The 17565-nt window shown below is 37.0% G+C and overlaps 1 protein-coding gene across 3 annotated transcripts in view; it reads left to right on the top strand.

Annotated features, from left to right (window-relative positions):
- Positions 1-17565, top strand: part of TENM4 (teneurin transmembrane protein 4) — a 3040222-nt gene that overhangs the window by 922100 nt on the left and 2100557 nt on the right. The gene's annotated exons all lie outside the window — the stretch shown is intronic.

The following is a 17565-nucleotide window of genomic DNA, read 5'->3' as shown; positions in this document are numbered from 1 at the left end:
GAAAACTGGGATCTGGTAATACCTGGTGGATTTGAGAGTTTGGTTTGACTCTGAGCTTCCTAGCAGCTAAAGCGAGAGAGAGAAAAAATAGCTCTTTTATTAGAAAAAAATCATTTAAAGAATGAGTAACTATTTTGGATCTACCAATTCTAAAAACTTCTCCCTTTTTGGTCCACGAAACTAATAATATCAAAATATTAGTAACGTGGAAATGATCCAGTTATATGATTTATTGAATATAAATGCTATAGAATGTGTTTTAAAATTATTAAGTATTCTGATCAACTTTGGATATTTCATACAAAGTACACATTTTGAAATGAGGTAAGGGGAAAGCGTTGCTATAATTTTATGTTAAAAAGAATGTTATTTTAAAGGCTTTTAGGATAACCCCCAACCCCATAGTGGGTATTCTTTGGTACAACCAACAATAAATAGTAATATTTATTGAGGTATGTATTAAGTACCTATTATAAGCCAAAAGAATGTCAATTTGTTAAGCATTGCCTTCCTTACTATGTAAGCATTATTCCCCTTATGCAGAGGAAACGGAGGTACAGAGAGTTTAAGGGGACCCGCTCAGTGTGTTGTCTTAAGCTTTGAAGGGTAAGCTGTGGAGTAAGCTAGATCTTCCTCTGGAACCCACAAGTACTTTTATTTTGTGTGTACTCAACACCCCTTTTCTACCACAGAGCATAGAGTATATGAGAGCATAGAAGTCATAAGAAGAATGAAAGAGAGGAAACAGGACAAGGAGTGACTTAAGATGGAGAGGAAGAACGAGTAGTATATTTGCAAAGGAAGCCAGAGCCTCCTTCTTATCCCACGCCCTTAGAGGGCTGTGTTTTCAATCAACTCATCAGTCCAGAACTCATCGCTCCTTCTTTTCTGTGATTATTTCCAGGGTCTTACCTTGGAGGTACTTCTCAGGGAGAGCAGCCAGGTGGAATCAGCTGCTGGCTGTGTGGCTGTGTCCTAACTAGCCATGAGAGCCCTTTGGACACTGTGTCCCCTTCAGTGACATGAGAGTCCAATGAGGCAGTATTGCAGCCTTCCCCACACCATCTTCCCTGTAAACTCACATGTTTACTGTCTGCAACAACTATTTAACTCTTGGCTTCTGCTGTCTTGTATTGCTATTGCACTGGGTAAATGCTTCTCCCTCTCCCCTCCCTTTCCCTTAGGGAGAGAATCATGGCATAATACCTATATTGCTATGTATTCTTATGTGTTCCTATGTATTCCTGAGGCTTCTAGTATATATACTCCATGTAGTAAATGCTCACTGAGTGGAACTGCGTAAAACGGTACACAAGCAAGACAGGATTTGAAGACCTTAAGGTGTCCCATTTTACTATTCTTTCAGCATCAAAACGTGAGGATTCACATAGTGTTTTAGAATGTACAAATGATTTCACTTTAATAATTTTATGCAATCCTCACAACAATCCTGCCAGGCAAGCCATAGTGATTATATCTATATTACACAAAGAGGAAACTAAATCTTAGTGTGGTTAATTGACTTGGCCAAGGTCCCATAGCTGGCTGATAAAACATTTCTTGCATGAATGAAGGAAAGAAAGAATGAGGCGCAATTAGGACTCGAGATCAATTCTCTGTGACTTCATATTCAGTGCTCTTTCCAATATGCTGTTTTGTCACTTTGACATCTTGGTTAAACTAATTTCACCAAAGAATTTATAGCTTAAAATAATTTGAAATGACACAACTCAGTGGTGGTAGGAGGGACAAGGAAAAGAAGAAAGCACGTTTTTATTTCAGGAAAAGATACTATCTTTCAGGGAGCACAGATGGGGCAAGCTGGTATGAGGCATATGTTTGGCAACTGGAATGTACATGCTGTCACACCCTAAAAGTAACACAGCATTGTCACTGCCTCCACCACTTCTTAGGTCAGCCTTTGAAGAACAAATTTTTCAATTTCCTTATTTTCCCCTCATTAAAGGCCTTGAAAATATAAGGTGAAAACTGCCCATAAACCATTTCTGATCTTTCTCCCTCCCTCAGCTCTATGAATAGACTTGTCTTTTCCCTAAGCTTTAATCAGTGTCTCACTGAGTAAGTAGTGATAATCAAACCGATTTTTAATACTTTAACCCATTATACTTAATTGGGCTCTTAAGTTACAGGAATAAATAGAAACGGATGAACCTTTAAATCCCTCCGCACTAAACGCTGTTTACCTGACTCACTTCAATGAATCAATCTCCCCATGTAATTCTCCTCCTCCCTACAGCCCCCTTGAAAAAAATAAGACCGCAATTAAATGTACGGTGGTGGATCATTTCTTGCTGGCAATAATTATACGGGAGAATTTGAATCTCATCAGAAGGTCTAATTTGAAGTAATAAACCTTCTTGCTAATCTTATACCTAAAGTCAACGATCCTGCTCTAATGCTGATGATAACGCAGCAGCCTAAAATAACAGACCGAATGAACGAAAGATAACCATCACTCGAACTTATTTCTGAGCATGGGTATAAAACACACTTATGAGGGAGACTGTTTCTAACTCTAAACGTTAGAAATATAATTTGTTTAATGTGTTGAGTGTTAGAAAATATCACTGAAGACCCCAGACTAACCTTGGAGAGGTAGAATCTGGGCTGTGGTGACGGAAGCGCAGCTGGCGGAGACTGATGGTATTCCAGGCAGAAGAGATGGCAGAGGCCGAGTCAGCAAGGTGGGAGGCCACACGGGAACGGTAATGAGTCTTACAGGACTCAGGTATCTGAAGGGAAAATGAATTGAGGTGAAGGCAAGCCTTCTCATTTTCTCCACTTTCAGAAGGAAGGTTGCCTGAGGTGTTTCGAAGATTTGGCTGCAGGGCTGAAATGCCTTGGGGGATATTTTTTTTTTCTTTCTTAATAACAAGAACAATTAAATGTGGCCCAACTGGAGAATGACATGAATAGATCTGTGCTTTATACAGAGCTGCTTTGGCTATAGAGTATAGCATTCTGATAAAAATTGGAGTTGGGAGGAAACTGTTGCAATTATCTGAGAAAGGTGAGAGGCTATGCGGAAGAGTCCCTACTATGCTGTAAAGTTAAAATTCTCGAAATTGAGTGAATAGTCTGTGGGAATGGAATAATTTTTGGAACCAGAAAATGATTATAATTTCAAAGAGGAAGATAATCGCCTTTCTTATATACATAAGAGGAGAACCAGGTTGGAAAAGGGGGCAGTAAGAGGATTTGTCTTTACCACAGTGATGTAGAAGAATGTTCCCACTGTCATGCAGAGATGTCAGTGGATGCTGGGCAGCTGGTGTTAGTCATTATGAAGAAAACAGGGCTAGTTGTCAGTGGCTACTGGGAGACTAGAACAAAGCTGTGAAACCAAGTCTATGTAGAATTATGAGGGGAAAAAGAGAAAAAGTATGCTGCTTTGAGAAGTGTCTAAATTTAAGGGGCTGACAGAAGAAGAGGCAGGGAACAACAAGCTTTCGTTTTCTCAAGAATTAGGAAAGGGTCCACAGGCTGACATGTCATGAAAATCAAGGAAAGAGAAAGAACTTCCTGCTAAGAGTTCTGGTAAGAGAAAAGATGAGTAGATTTGGCAATTAGAAGACCACTTATCATAAAATTTAAAAAAGTAAAACATTACAAAGGGAATTTTAGAAGCAAAGGCCTGCATGTTAAGATTTGAAGCATGTCCTTTAGAAAGTTGGTAGTGAACTTAAATCATTTTTACCAGATGTTCAACAGTGAAATGGGAAGTGATAGACCAGTGCTGGTGAGGCGTGCGGGAGGTGCAGGATTGCAGGGCGGATTTGATTGCTATTTTGATTGCTTCCTTTGTTTGGCTATTTAATAGGATATTTAAATTTGTATATAAGACAAAGAGAATGGTTTTAAAAAAAGGGACTGGAAGCAACATGTATTACACATGAAAGATGTTTTATCGGTTAGGCATTTGTATTGACTCTCACATAAACAACCCAATTTAATCCTGACAGTATCAAGAGGAGTGTAGCACACACATGTTACAGTTGAAAATGATGCGCTGTGATGTCAAGCACTTTCCCAAGGAGATGCAGCTAATAGTTGCCAGAGCCATAATGATATTAGGTCAGTAATCAATTTTTCCTCTTATTTATTCAATCCACAAATTTTCAACGAGTACCAATTATGAGCCACATGCTGTCCTGGGCCCTAGAAGTACAGTGGTTAACGAGGTAGAAATCATCTTTGCCCTCCTAATAAGTTAGTCTTAAGGGACCGCCAGAGGGTAAATGCAGTAGCTACCTCTTGATTATTCTAAGGTAAATAATTCACACAAGACAGGTTGAACCTGAAAGTATGTGACTGAAATACGGCGTGGGAAGAGGATGTTTTCAAAGATTTATCTTTCTAAAAGAACCATTGTTACAGCAGTGACTCTGTGGCCTCAGAACCTGAAACACGGCCCGTCTTTCTCCACTTTCAGATTCAGTTTCAGTTCTCTGAACCCTTCTTTCCTTCTCCTCCCTCCGCCTGCACTTGCATAACTCTCTGCTTTGTTCCTTTGCAGGTGTTGTTCCCTTTGTCTGGGATGCCCTCTCCATATGTATTAATCTGGAAAACTCCACTTATTCCATCAGCCTCAGCTCTCACCTCTTCCGAGACCTTCCCTGACATCACTAGGCAAATATAAATAGCCCTCTGACCATCCCCTTTGTGCAGAACTCAGGTTTAAAAAATGACCCCATGAGAGAGTGTTAATATTTCTTCCCTCAACTAGAATCTTGAAGTCCAGAACCGTGCATTTCCATCCTTGTATCAGAATGTCTAGCACACAAGAAGCACTGGGAAATATGTGTGGAATAAATAACTGAGCATGTTGATAAAGAAGCATATATTTTTAATATCCATAGAAGTGCAAATCTTTCCTGGGTAGCATTGTGGGAATGTTTTTCCACGTGTCATGACCACATTTGTTTTGCATTTTAGTCCATTACCATAATAATAACTCTCCATTTGCAGCTTATGAATTTGAAAATAAATTGCCTTCCCCAGGAAATAGGAGGAGAAAATACTATTAAATGGCCATAATTGTTATTGCTTTAATAGTCACCTGTATATTATGAAATCTGAATAGAAAAATTCAACTAAAAGAACTGAAATGCTTAGTTCATTATTGAGTATGCTTTCTTGGTGGGATAATATTTTTACAGAAAATATTTTTCTATTCCGTTAAACTGTATTTAACAAGAACATGAATATACTGAGGTAGGCTTAAAAATATAGCAGAGCAAGTCAAATGCCAAAAATTATCCCAGCTCTGGAACTAAAACTACACAAAGAAGGGAGTAATGACATTGGGAACAAGAGCTGAATGTGGCTTTGATTGCTCTCTGATACACATCAGTGCATAAAAACAGTCCAGTATGTTTAGAATGTCTTCCTTTCCTCCAAAAACTTGGCTAATTCCCCTTCCACCTATTCCTCAAGGTACACCTATTCTGTGAAGCTTTCCTCATAATCTCTCAGACAGTACTTCTATTATTTTGCATCTATCTCATTTTGCTACAATAACTTATAGGTCTATACTTTATATTAACTGATGAGCTTCTTGAAGTCAGGGACATAGTCTTATTCATCCTTATGTTCCCCAGTGCCTGGTATATTGCCTGCTCTATGGAATATGCTCAGTAAATATTGAAGTGACAAAGCCCAACCATGGTTCTAACGATTGGAAGTAACTCAACCCTCATAAAGTTTCTGACCTTATTCTGAATTATGTATTTGGCTGGTTATAAGAAAACACTATATAATACATTTTAAATTCCTTGGAAACGTAGATCATATCGTATTCAGCATTAAATTGCTATTACTAATTTTTTAAGAAAAGAAAGGTCCTCCCTGTACCATATACAACTATAACAGCTATAAAATATTATTAATACTATAAAAGAACTTTCTCATTCTCCCCTGATTTTCTGAAACTCCTACCTCTCTATTTCAGTTGGTAAGTAAATTGTATTCTCACATAATGCATATATATGAAGAAAGATATACATATTCATTTTTCTTCTTTTTTTAGTATTTAAGAATTGTGTTTTTGGAAGCACCTACTATGTGCTGAGTATTTTGCATAAATTACTAGTTTTCACAACACTGCAAGGCAAGTATCATTTTGGAGGTTGAGAAATCATGGCTAAGAGATGCTAAATAATTTCAGAATCTGAAGTGTCAAAACAACTCTGAAAGAATTCAGTGTTGAATTCAGCTGTGAGAATAGTTGGTAATAAAAATACTAACAATTGGTATGGTAGCGATATCAACAAATTACAATAGAATGCTTCCCATCTCAGGGTTCTAGAGCTAACCTTATATCATGAGGAGGTATGGGGTATTGAGAGAGGGTTAGGCAAGGCAACCAGAGTTGGCATAGGCCACTCAAAGGTCTTGAAGCAGGAGCTATGTACCAACCTACAATATTTAGACCATACATATGTGTCCTACTAAATATCAGTTATGGTTAAGAGAAAAAAATAAGATGTAAATAACTTTTAGGTAATACAGAGGAAAAGAGATTTCTTTTCTCATCTAGGTTCATAGCTGAGGCACCAAGAAAAAAGGCAGATTAGCAAGAGGAAAGCATACACATTTGTTAAATATTAGTAATATGGTTTGGCTGTGTTTTTACGCAAATCTCATCTTGAATTGTAGCTCCCATAATTCCCACATGTAGTGGGAGGGAACCAGTGGGAGATAATTGAATCATAGGGTTGGTTTCCACCATACTGTTCTCGTGGTAGTGAATAAGTCTCATGAGATCTGATGGTTTTATAAGGGGCTTCCCCTTTTGCTTGGCTCTCATTCTGTCTTGCTTGCTGCCATGTAAGATGTGCTTTTTGCCTTCTGCCATGATTGTGAGGCCTCCCCAGCCACGTGAAACTGTGAGTCCATTAAGCCTCTTTTTTCTTTATAAATTACCCAGTCTTGAGTATGTCTTTATCAGCAGCATGAAAACAGACTAATGCCATTAATTTTACATAAGACAGGCGCCTTCAAAAATGAAGACCTAAAGAAGTAAAAAAACTGTAGGTTTTTATATTAAGTTTGAGGAAGAGTAAATGATCATATCAATGTTAATTGGAGGACAAAAGGGTGTGATCTAATGTAATAAGCTCGGAGGAACTTGGCAAGGCCTGTTCAGATTTCTCTTGGGGTCTCTAAGTCTTTGACAATAAGAATGTTATTTTCTTCCAGATATAGGAAGGAAACCTATGGCATGAAGATTTTCTTCAGAGAAAATTCAGAAAATTCTTTTAGGACCTGCCTCCGGGGAGAAAATGAGAGCAATTTTCTTGCTTCTGCTGTTTCCTCAAATGCCATGGTGCCAAATTTTGGAATAGTGTGTCCTTAACTCCATCAGTAATGAGGCTACCCCCAACTTCTGAGTGGTAGTCATTTGAAAGCAGTCAACATCTAGATTTGCACATATCTTTCAAAAATTTTTATTCTCTGTGCTATCTTGGGGAAAAACCAAACAAAACAACAATAATATATTGTACTCAAAAAAGAGGTCTTCAAATCAAAGGCCTAGAGATAGTAAGAATCTGATAATTCAAAAATCCTGAGGACAACTATGGCAACATTTGACCTGACTTGATGTAAGAGATTGGTACTGTTTTTTTGTTTTGTTTTGTTTTGTTTTTAAAGGAAGAGAAGATAATAAAAAATGAAAAATTACTTCACATATTCAAACTTGTACACCTACACTGTTATGCAAAATTTATCCCTAGAGAACTCAGAAATTTTGAGCTATTTACTGTAAGAGAAAAAATAGCTTAATCATGAGACAGTTGTTTGTCTTACATGTTTTTAATGGAATCAGGCAATTCTTTTTACTGGCACCTTTTCCATATTCTACTCCAAGATCTCTAGTTGGGAGTTAGAATCCTTATGATCTAGGTCATAGCTTTTTCATTAATAAATGGTATAATCGTCAGATGAACACTACCAATTTTAGTCTCAGTATCTTTCTTATCAATAATTCAAAGGAATGATTCAGACAATCTTGCATGTTTTTTTTTCTGGTATGACGTTTTTATTCTTTTGGATTTTTAAATTTTCCTCCTTTTATTCCAGGAAATTACATCTTCACTATCTGTGTTAGATATTCTTCCTAGTGCTATGAACTGAGAAACACTACAATGATGTAGACAGAGTCCTAGGCTGAGAGTCACATGACCTAGGGTTGAGTTCAAATTTTACAGAACAACAAATGTACAGATTGGAAAACTCTATTTCTAAATCAGCAATGTAGAAGAGCGTATGCAATAGTCTGCCTATATGTAGGAAATTTTAAGAGTATTCTTTATCATTGGCTAATAAGGGAAGGTATATTCTAATAGCATAACTTCATTGTTTATTAATTGCATGTGCATTTGGAGCATGCTATCTAATGGGGGAGGGAAAATAAAGCTAAGGTTGCAGTCCAGTATGATAATTCCCAGAAACATTTTATGCACATAGTCTTCTGGGATTATATGGGGATGTCTAAGGCCTTTATAAACCAGGTATCAGAAGACAATGAGTTTGAAAAGTTCCAACTGGAATGTTGTACAGAGCTTGGAAGATGGCTAAACGTTCACTGGATAGGTAAGGGAGGAAATGGCATTCTGGGAGAATACCTGCAAAAAATTGGAAGTATGAGACAATTCTGAGTTCAGGAGACATAAAACATTTTGAATATTTTGGATGGCAGAATCGTGGGATGGTATAGGAGTGTGACAGGAGATAAAGTTATACTCCAAAGAAAATTCTAAGCCCTTTATATAGCCAAAAGCATTGGATCCTATCTTGATGATTATAAGATATGGAAAGATTTTAAGCAGAAAAGTAACCTGATCTGGTGTTTCAAAACAAAAACTACAAAAAGGAACCTGGTTATGTCTATGCCTGAAAAGTCTCCCCCTCCCCATTATTAGATAAAAGGAATGTTTTATAGTTCCATATTCAAAATTAAAAAAAAATTTTTTTGAATGTTTTGAATACACATGAAAACATGTTAATATATTCATATTTAGGAATAAGAAGAGTTATAGAAATCTCCCATACAGAAGAATTCTGCCTAATTTTTGTAGATACTCTGCCCTCATGGAGGTGGTGTAGAACTCCCCATTTCTTAAATGTAGGCTACACATAGTAACTTCTTTCCAAAAAGTACAGTATGGAAAGGAGGGGAAGGAGAGAGTCACTTTACAGTGAAGAAATCTGACAAATGCTACCTCAGCCGGGTAGTCAAGGTGATCATTAGCAATGATAAGTCATTTGATAAACATATACCTTTGATATGATGTGGTGAGAGAATGGTACTTTATCTCTGTGTTCTTCCTCTCCCAAAGCCATAACCCTTTATCTAACTATGAAAAACAGCAAAAAATCCAAATTAGAGAACATTTGATGAAGTATCTGACAGTCCTCCTTAAAACTGCTAAGGTCATCCAAAACAGGTAAAGTCTGAGAAATTGGCACAGCCAATGGGAGCCTAAGGAGACATGACAACTAATTATAATGTGACATTCTGGATGGGATCCTGGAACAGAAAAAAGACCATTAGGTAAAATGGAGATAATATGAATAAAACATAGAGTTTAGTTAATATTAAAATATAGATATTGGTTCATTAGTTCTAACAAATGTACTATACCAATGTAAGATTTTAATAGTAGAGGAAACTGAGTCTGAGGTATATGTGAACTCTGTACTATCTTTGCAACTTCTGTAAGTCTAAGGCTATTCTAAACTTTTGTTTTAAAAAAGAGAGTTGCACGTGGACTTGCTTCACCGAAACTCTAAGTACCATTTAGTGATCCATTAATGGATGAGGGAATAGAAATTATTATCAAGAAAAACAAAATTAGCATTATGAAGTATGGCTGTAGAATATGGTGTTAGAATGTTTCTTGTTTCCTGAAATAAATTTTTAAAATTTTGGATGCTCGGGGATTTTCTAAGAGCATATACTTTGTACGAAATGGGCACTAGACCAGGAGTCCCAGATCTTACATTGTGTGGCCTTGAGAAAGCTTAGTTTATGGTTTATCTGTAATATAGGCATGAGAAATTCTCTGTCCGTCTGAAAGTGATCTCATGTCAAAAAGCAGACCTCAGAAGCACTATGCCTATTTACAAAGAGCATCTGAGGCAAATAATTTGAAAACCTATGTAAGAAGTTTACAAATTGTAAAATGCCAAAGAGATATAAGAGGAGACCATCTGGATTTCAATATCTAACTGTCTCACAGACACCTTTACCAGTAGTTTGAATATCCAAACTGTAATCATCTTCCCAAATCGAATTCTGTATAGAATGTCAAAATATGTCTCTCATTTTCCTCGTGCCAACTGCATACTTCAGAATTTGTTAAACTGTCGTAGAAAATAATATTACATTTAATTTAATTTCAAGGAGATCTTCTAGTCTGCGTGAAATTAGGCCCCTCTCCCTCTAAGGTATTCCTACGTAAGAGGTGCACCTTGGGCCTCATGTGTGCTCAACACCAGTTGCTCAGGTTTGCTGTCCTTGCTGTCTGCTCCCTGATGACCCTCCCTTATGAAAATGAAACTCCAGTGTACAAAGAAGTTTTTCTTCTTCACTTGTTCCAGTGAAAGGATGCAAACCACCCCAAAGAACCAAAGGTCAGGTTATAATATTAATAATTATTTTATTGAAAGTCTGACCATAACAGAAAAGAAGTGCGACGCAGGGAATAAGTTACAGCTCAGACCCAAGCCAGGACACAGCTTGGCGTGCCTTCCCCACTCGGACTTTGTGTCTCACCCCTGACCTGCTTCCAGTGGCTGGGCCTAGTTTACCAGCTTTTTTTGAAAATGCATTAGAAATCCCAATAGCTCAGAGTGAAAGTCAAACTAACTCCTGGCTTCAGAAGGAAAAGGTGACTTTTCTTCATTTTAATCTGGAGTCTTCTTTATCAGCTTGCTAGGGCCATCATAATATAATACCACAGACTAGGTGGCCAAAACAACAGAAATGTATTTTCTCTCAGTTCTGGGGCTAGAAGTCTGAGATCAATGGACTGGTTTCTTTTGAGGTCTCTCTTCTTGGTTTCCAGATGGCTTCCTCACTGTGTCCCCACCTGGTCATCCCCCATTCTGTTTTCTGTGTCCTAATGGCCTCATCTTAAGGGACACCAGTTATATTGGATTAGGGCCCATCCTAATGGTGTAATTTTACCTTAACTACCTCTTAAAGGCTCTGTCTTCATATACAGTCACATATATGTGGGGACACAATTCAGCCTGTAACACCTTTCTTCTGAGTGTTCATTTTCTGCGGCAGGACAGTTTTTGCTAGGATGTCTGATAGTATTAATAGGAATAGCCATTCCCTTCAGAGTTGACCTTATCCTCATGTATAGGAGTATGCTATAGCCCTGTAGTTTCAATTAAAAAAAAATAGCCACATGATAGAAATAAGTATGATATCCAAAACTTCCAGTCTTAACTGATAACACATTTTGCTACGAATTGCTTATTTTGGCTACACTACAACACATGTAGGCCCGTTTCTTTTTACAGTCTCAATTTCAAAGTTTTGTAGCATCTCCAGTTTGCCTCTTCACCGTTGCACTTATCATGTAATATTGTAAGTATCTCTTTACTTGTGTGTTTTATTAAGCAAACTGTGAACTCCTTTAGTGAGACTGTATTAGGCCATTCTTGCATTTCTGTAAAGAACTACCAGAGACTTGGTAATTTATAAAGAAACGAGGTTTAATTGGCTCACAGTTCTGCAGACTTTATAGGCAACATGGTGCCAGCATCTGCTCAGCTTCAAGGGAAGCCTTGGGAAGCTTATAATCATGCAAAAGGCAAAAGGGGAGCAGGCACATCACATGGTGAAAGCAAGAGAAAGAGAGAGAGAGAGAGGAGAGGTGGCGAGGGAAGGTGCCACACACTTAAACAACCAGATCTCAGAACTTCCTCACTATCACCAGGACAGCACCAAGGGCATGGTGCTAAACTATTCATGAGAAATCTACCCTCATGATCCAGTCACCTCCCACCAGGCCCCACCTCCAATACTGGAGACTACATTTCAACATGAGATTTGGGCAGGGACAAATATCCAAACTATATCAGGGACTGTGTTTTATGGATTGTGGAGCACTTCATGCAGAGTGCAACACACAGTCGGTGCATAGTAGGTGCTTAGGGGTATCACAACACTGCATTCACTTAATGCTTCATTCAATAAGCACATATTGAACACCAACTCCTTGCTAGGCAGCATAATAATGGAGGAGAAAAAGCAACTCATCGTTTACCTGCCCTTATCTCTCATAATACTCAGTCCAACCACCCCAAGATAAGTTAATAGGTACTGTCTCCTTTTGTATCTGTGTTTCCTCATGGCATTAGAATTGTCATAGGTATCAAAATTCAGTTTGAGTGGCATAAAGGACAGAGCTATCAAATTAGAACAAGGAGATTAACTATCTGTTCTAGCTGGACCATGAATCTCTAAATTCTAGTCTCACCTCTGCAGATTTAGGAGCTGGCCATCTTTTTTTGTGGCTTCCAGCTTGGACATTCTGTATTATATAGAAAAAGTTGACATTATTGTGAGATGAAGTTCTTGAGCAATTTCATATGTATCACCTGACTGAGGGTCTGAATGCTAAACACTAAACTATAGCGGGATTCTTACAATAGACTAGTACCCCAGCAGGAGCCCACAGGTTTTGTTATTCTTTTAATTGAAGTTATTTTCACGCAGTCATTTGTTTCACGCCTGAGTGATTTAGAATAACTCTTTGGTATTCCCAAAATAGGAGCAAAAAGAGAAACAAACAAAAAATCCTCCTCTGCTTGTCCTATTGAACAATCTGCTCCTATTATATACCAGAAAAAAATCAGACTGTATTATTATTTAATTTTCAGACATAAATTTTATTATGCAGTTTTGCATAAGATGTCTATAACTTTTAGGGTAGAGCAATCTTATCCAGACTCCAAGATCTTTCCTATCAGGTCTTCTGAGGTTGGCCTGGATTCCCTCTTTCATATCACCAGGCCCAGGTGGTTTGAGGTACTAGAAGTTTCTGTTCTGAGTTGGAAGAACATCTGCCTTGTATTATCCTGGCTTCAAAAGATATTCGAGGGGTCAGATGTCAGAGAAAAAGCATGAGTTATGAGGCCTGTGTGACAAACCTATAACTCTAAGAACAGATAGAGAACTAACGATAATCATGTTCTGAAAGTATGAGACAAGATTTGTGGGAGATAACAATATGACCCGCTTACGAAGTCTTAAAATAATTAGGACACTGGCATTTTTTATCCTACCCCCAACTTATCCCCCATAGAGCAGGTTCATCCATAAAAGTCTGTGATCCATATTATAAATCACTTGTTTTTTATATATAGCCCAATGCTTTTTTTAAGAAAATGGTTTGCTTTTTGGTTTGTAAATAATTTTAAACTTACAGAAAAGGTGTAAAAAAAAAAAAAAAAAAGGGTAGCACAAAAAGCAGTCAATACCCTTTACCCAGGCTAAGCTATTGTCAACATGTTACTATATTTGATTTATAACTTCTGTATACCTTCTGGACATTTATAGATACATCATAGAAATTATAGACCTTTAACCCTAATGATATCAATATAGTTTTCTAAGAATAAGAAGATTATCTTAAATAATGACAATAGTTATTAACTTCTATAAATTTAATAATGATGACAATATTCCTATTTAATTTACTTTCTATATTCCCCTTTCTTCATATGGTACAAGTTCAGCTTTGATAGTGTTTTTTCCCTATCAATACAATTTTCAGTCTTGAGTTGGATATTACATTTAGCTATAATGCCTCCTTACCTCTCTTTCAATACCTTTCTTTTAATAGAGGGGAGGATACTCCCCTCTATTAAATAGAGTGATCCCTATTTGTTATTTATCTAATGTTTTCTCATGATTAGATTCCGGTTATGTGATGTTTTGTCCTTCTCAGGGTATCATATCTAGAGGCATATAATGTCTAAATTCTCATTAGTCATATTAATTTCGACTACCTGCTCAAGGTATTTTCCAGTTTCCCCTGTTGTATGATTGCTATTTTCTTCCTTTGCAACTAATAAATAGCTGGTGAGGACATTCCTTAGGATCATAAAAATACCCTGTTTATCGTGAGAATTTTCACCTAGATTTAGCATCCTTTGATGATTCTTGCCTGATACAGTTTTTTTTTTTCTCCCAATGATGGGTGTAAAATGGTGATTTTGAAATGCTAGCACTTTATCCATATACATTAGTTGGCACTCAGCTTTCTACCGTCAGCAAAAGTCTTCCCTTTTCTTTTACATATCTACCATCTATCTTATTTTTGTATCTATCTATTTAAATGTATTTGAACTTAATTGCCCTCTCCCTCTAGTCCATATTATATTATTCTTATATCGAAATGCTGACTTATTTTTGAAAAAGGAAAAAGCTTATTTTTTTAAAAAAAGAGCTAGCCAATTTGTAATCTAATTTACACAAATTGTTAATTAGCTCATTATTATGGTAATTAATGTGCAGTTTATGCTATGAGGCGACTTTGTGCTATATAGATTGTGCTTTCAAGGAGCTCACATTCTAGGGAAATATATAAGTATTCTAGAAAATAATTTACCATCACCTTGTGTTTTTATTAAAGATCAATTAAAATATATGGCTTTTATACTATTGTGTCTGACTTAATAGGAAAATATTGATATTTCTATATGGGTTGAAGATCGTATCCATAATTTTCATAGATAAATAGAAACATTGCAATCAAACTCATCCTTCTCCGAGAAGACGAGGGAAAAAATGCTCGCTGATGTCTTTCTGTATGTTTCTTAAACTGTACAGTCTGCACTGTATAACAATGTTTTGGTCAACTATAAGCCACATGTATGATAGTAGTACCATAAGATTATAACACTATATTTTTACTGTACCTTTTCTATGTTTAGATGCACAAATACTTACCACTGTGTTACAGTTGCCTACAGTATTCAATACAGTAGCATGCTGTATATGTTTATAGCCTAGGAGCAATAGGCCAGACCATATATCCTACGTGTGTAGTAGGCTATACTATCTAAGTTTGTGTAAGTACACTCTATGAGGTTTGCAACAATGATGAAATTGCCTAATGACACCTTGCTTAGACTATATCCCATCATTGTGCTATATCCCGTCATTCTGAATACATGACTGTATTCAGAAAGAAGAAAGCTCCTAAATAAGATACATGGATGATAAAGCAGCTGCGTGTTAGTAGAATTTATCTTGATAATTTACATGATACAAATCCTCTTTATGAAAGGGGTAGATGACTTAAGAATTGGACACACACATTTTATAGACACTATTTCTAAAAAGTTGAAATTGGGCGTCTCTGCATTTTTACAGCTGTGACCTTGACTAGTGCTGCCTTCCCATCTTCCTGGTTATCAAATGGCTTAGAACATTGGTGTAGTAGTGTACAGTTTAGGAAGCTGGGATCAGAACTAACATAGACTGAGCAATTCTGAAATGCTAGGCTTCACTATGATTTCTTCTGCAACTATGTGAGATAGACATTTGTACCTGTAACGTAGATGAGGAATCCAAGGTTCAGAGAAAGAACTGACTTGGCAAAGATTACAGAACTAGTAATTGACTTTACCCAGGACAGACTCAGTTCCTGCAAGAACTCTGACTTTTCTTCACTACAGAGCTGTATGAGATTTGGTATATAAATCCATGGTAACTAGATTTTAACTCTTTTGCAATTGTCTTGCCAAGACTCCAGGCGTATCATCAGAGAAGAGCCTATAGATGAAGACAATCAAGGGGCACCTGTCCCAACTCCAGAGACAAGCCTAATCCAAGGCTTACAAATCAGTGTGTATTGCGTGTTATGCTTTCAAACTGCTTTCACATTAATCATTTAATTTGATCAGCAATGAATTTTATTAAAAGTAAAATTGTTTTATTAAATAGTTAACTTGATTTGCTTTCATAAACTAATAGACAAGAGGAGAGCACAGAGTATAATATAAAACTCTACCAAGCTAAGGCCCTGGCTGGTTGACTCATTCTGTTGCTTTTGATCTGCTTCTTTTTGAGCTCCCTGAAAGCAATCATATTAAGCTGTGCTGTGTGTGATGCCTTGAGTCTCTCAGCTGCTGTAGCCAACCAGGTGCCGCCTGCCACTTGATAATTGGTTCACTGTCTGCACATAGGGCTTGACAGATCCAGCCTCATAATACGGTAGCACTTAATTTCAATGAAAAAACAAACTGGCAACCAGTTTAGACATGCAAGGGCTGGTCTCTCTTTGGTAGCAGCTGCTTGATAGAGCCTGTCAGGAGGTAGATGGCATTGGCATTTGGGAGTGGAGTCACCTTCTGGAGAAGTGGCTGTGTTTTCTCCATATGAGGCCATGAAATACTGGCATGTAGAAATGGTTTACAGGAACTACTTTATCTTTATGCATATGATATTTGTGATCTAGGAAACATTTATTTTACCTTCATTGAAATAGGAAAATAAAGTAAAAGAAAAAAAAGAAAAATTAAAAGAGGGTGTGAATACTTTCTGTGGTTAGGGTGTTATTTTGAATATATTACTTACATACCAAATGCCATGAAATCTGTTTAAAAACGTTCATTTGACAGCCATTTGGTTTTAAGATGGTACATGTTATTAACAACAACAAAAAGCAGCAATGTCACAGCAGAAGTTTGGCTAAGTGTTCTAACCTGCGCTTATTGATAAGTGGGTGCGCTGTAGTCCAGGCCTTAGGGGACAACACTCTTCAGAGGCTAGATTCAACCCTGAGGATCCAGAAACATGGTCAGTATGTCCAGTGATAATTATGTTCATGAATATTTGAGTCACAGAAACCAAGTTTATTTCTTATAAAATAAATAATGTGGTTAACCAGCTATACCTATATCCACACAGGGCTAAAACGGTAAATGTGACCAGAATTCATACGAGCTAGTCAGAGCAATGACAGCTCCTCCAAATAATGCTTAAGATGCAACACCATTTTTTTATTTGATTTTTAAGTTTCCTTTTGGTAGCTTCTTGGCAGAATACTTTCGTGACATTTCTTCCAATGGGGTACGGTGGTAGTCTATTACATCCACTGACTGTGGAGTCAGAAAATATCTAAATTCTAATTCCTATTCTGCCAGTTATTAGTTGTTTCACTCCAAGCAAGTAATTCCAACTACTTGAACTTTAGTTTCTGGAGAACTCAAATAGATATAATATCTTAAGTATTTTCAAAGCTGTGCAGATGATGTATATAAAACATCTACTACAGATCCTAGCACATAATAGGCATTCAATAAATGATGGCTATCCTTATCACCCCATCATCATCATCATCTTAAAAGCTTTAGTCTAATTTTAGACATATCTTCGTTAGATTTTTAGATTCTACCTTCCTATTCTAATTTGGGAGACATTCTATCCCTTAAGGCAACTTCCGCTAATCTAAAGCATTATATATAGACTTTACAAACCTAACTCTCAGAGGGAAATGCATCATCTAGTTA

The sequence above is a fragment of the Pongo abelii genome, chromosome 9 (assembly GCF_028885655.2).
Source record: "Pongo abelii isolate AG06213 chromosome 9, NHGRI_mPonAbe1-v2.0_pri, whole genome shotgun sequence".
Lineage (NCBI taxonomy): Eukaryota > Metazoa > Chordata > Mammalia > Primates > Hominidae > Pongo > Pongo abelii.
The sequence above is the reverse complement of the archived record's forward strand: the minus strand, read 5'-3'. Positions and strand labels throughout refer to the sequence as shown.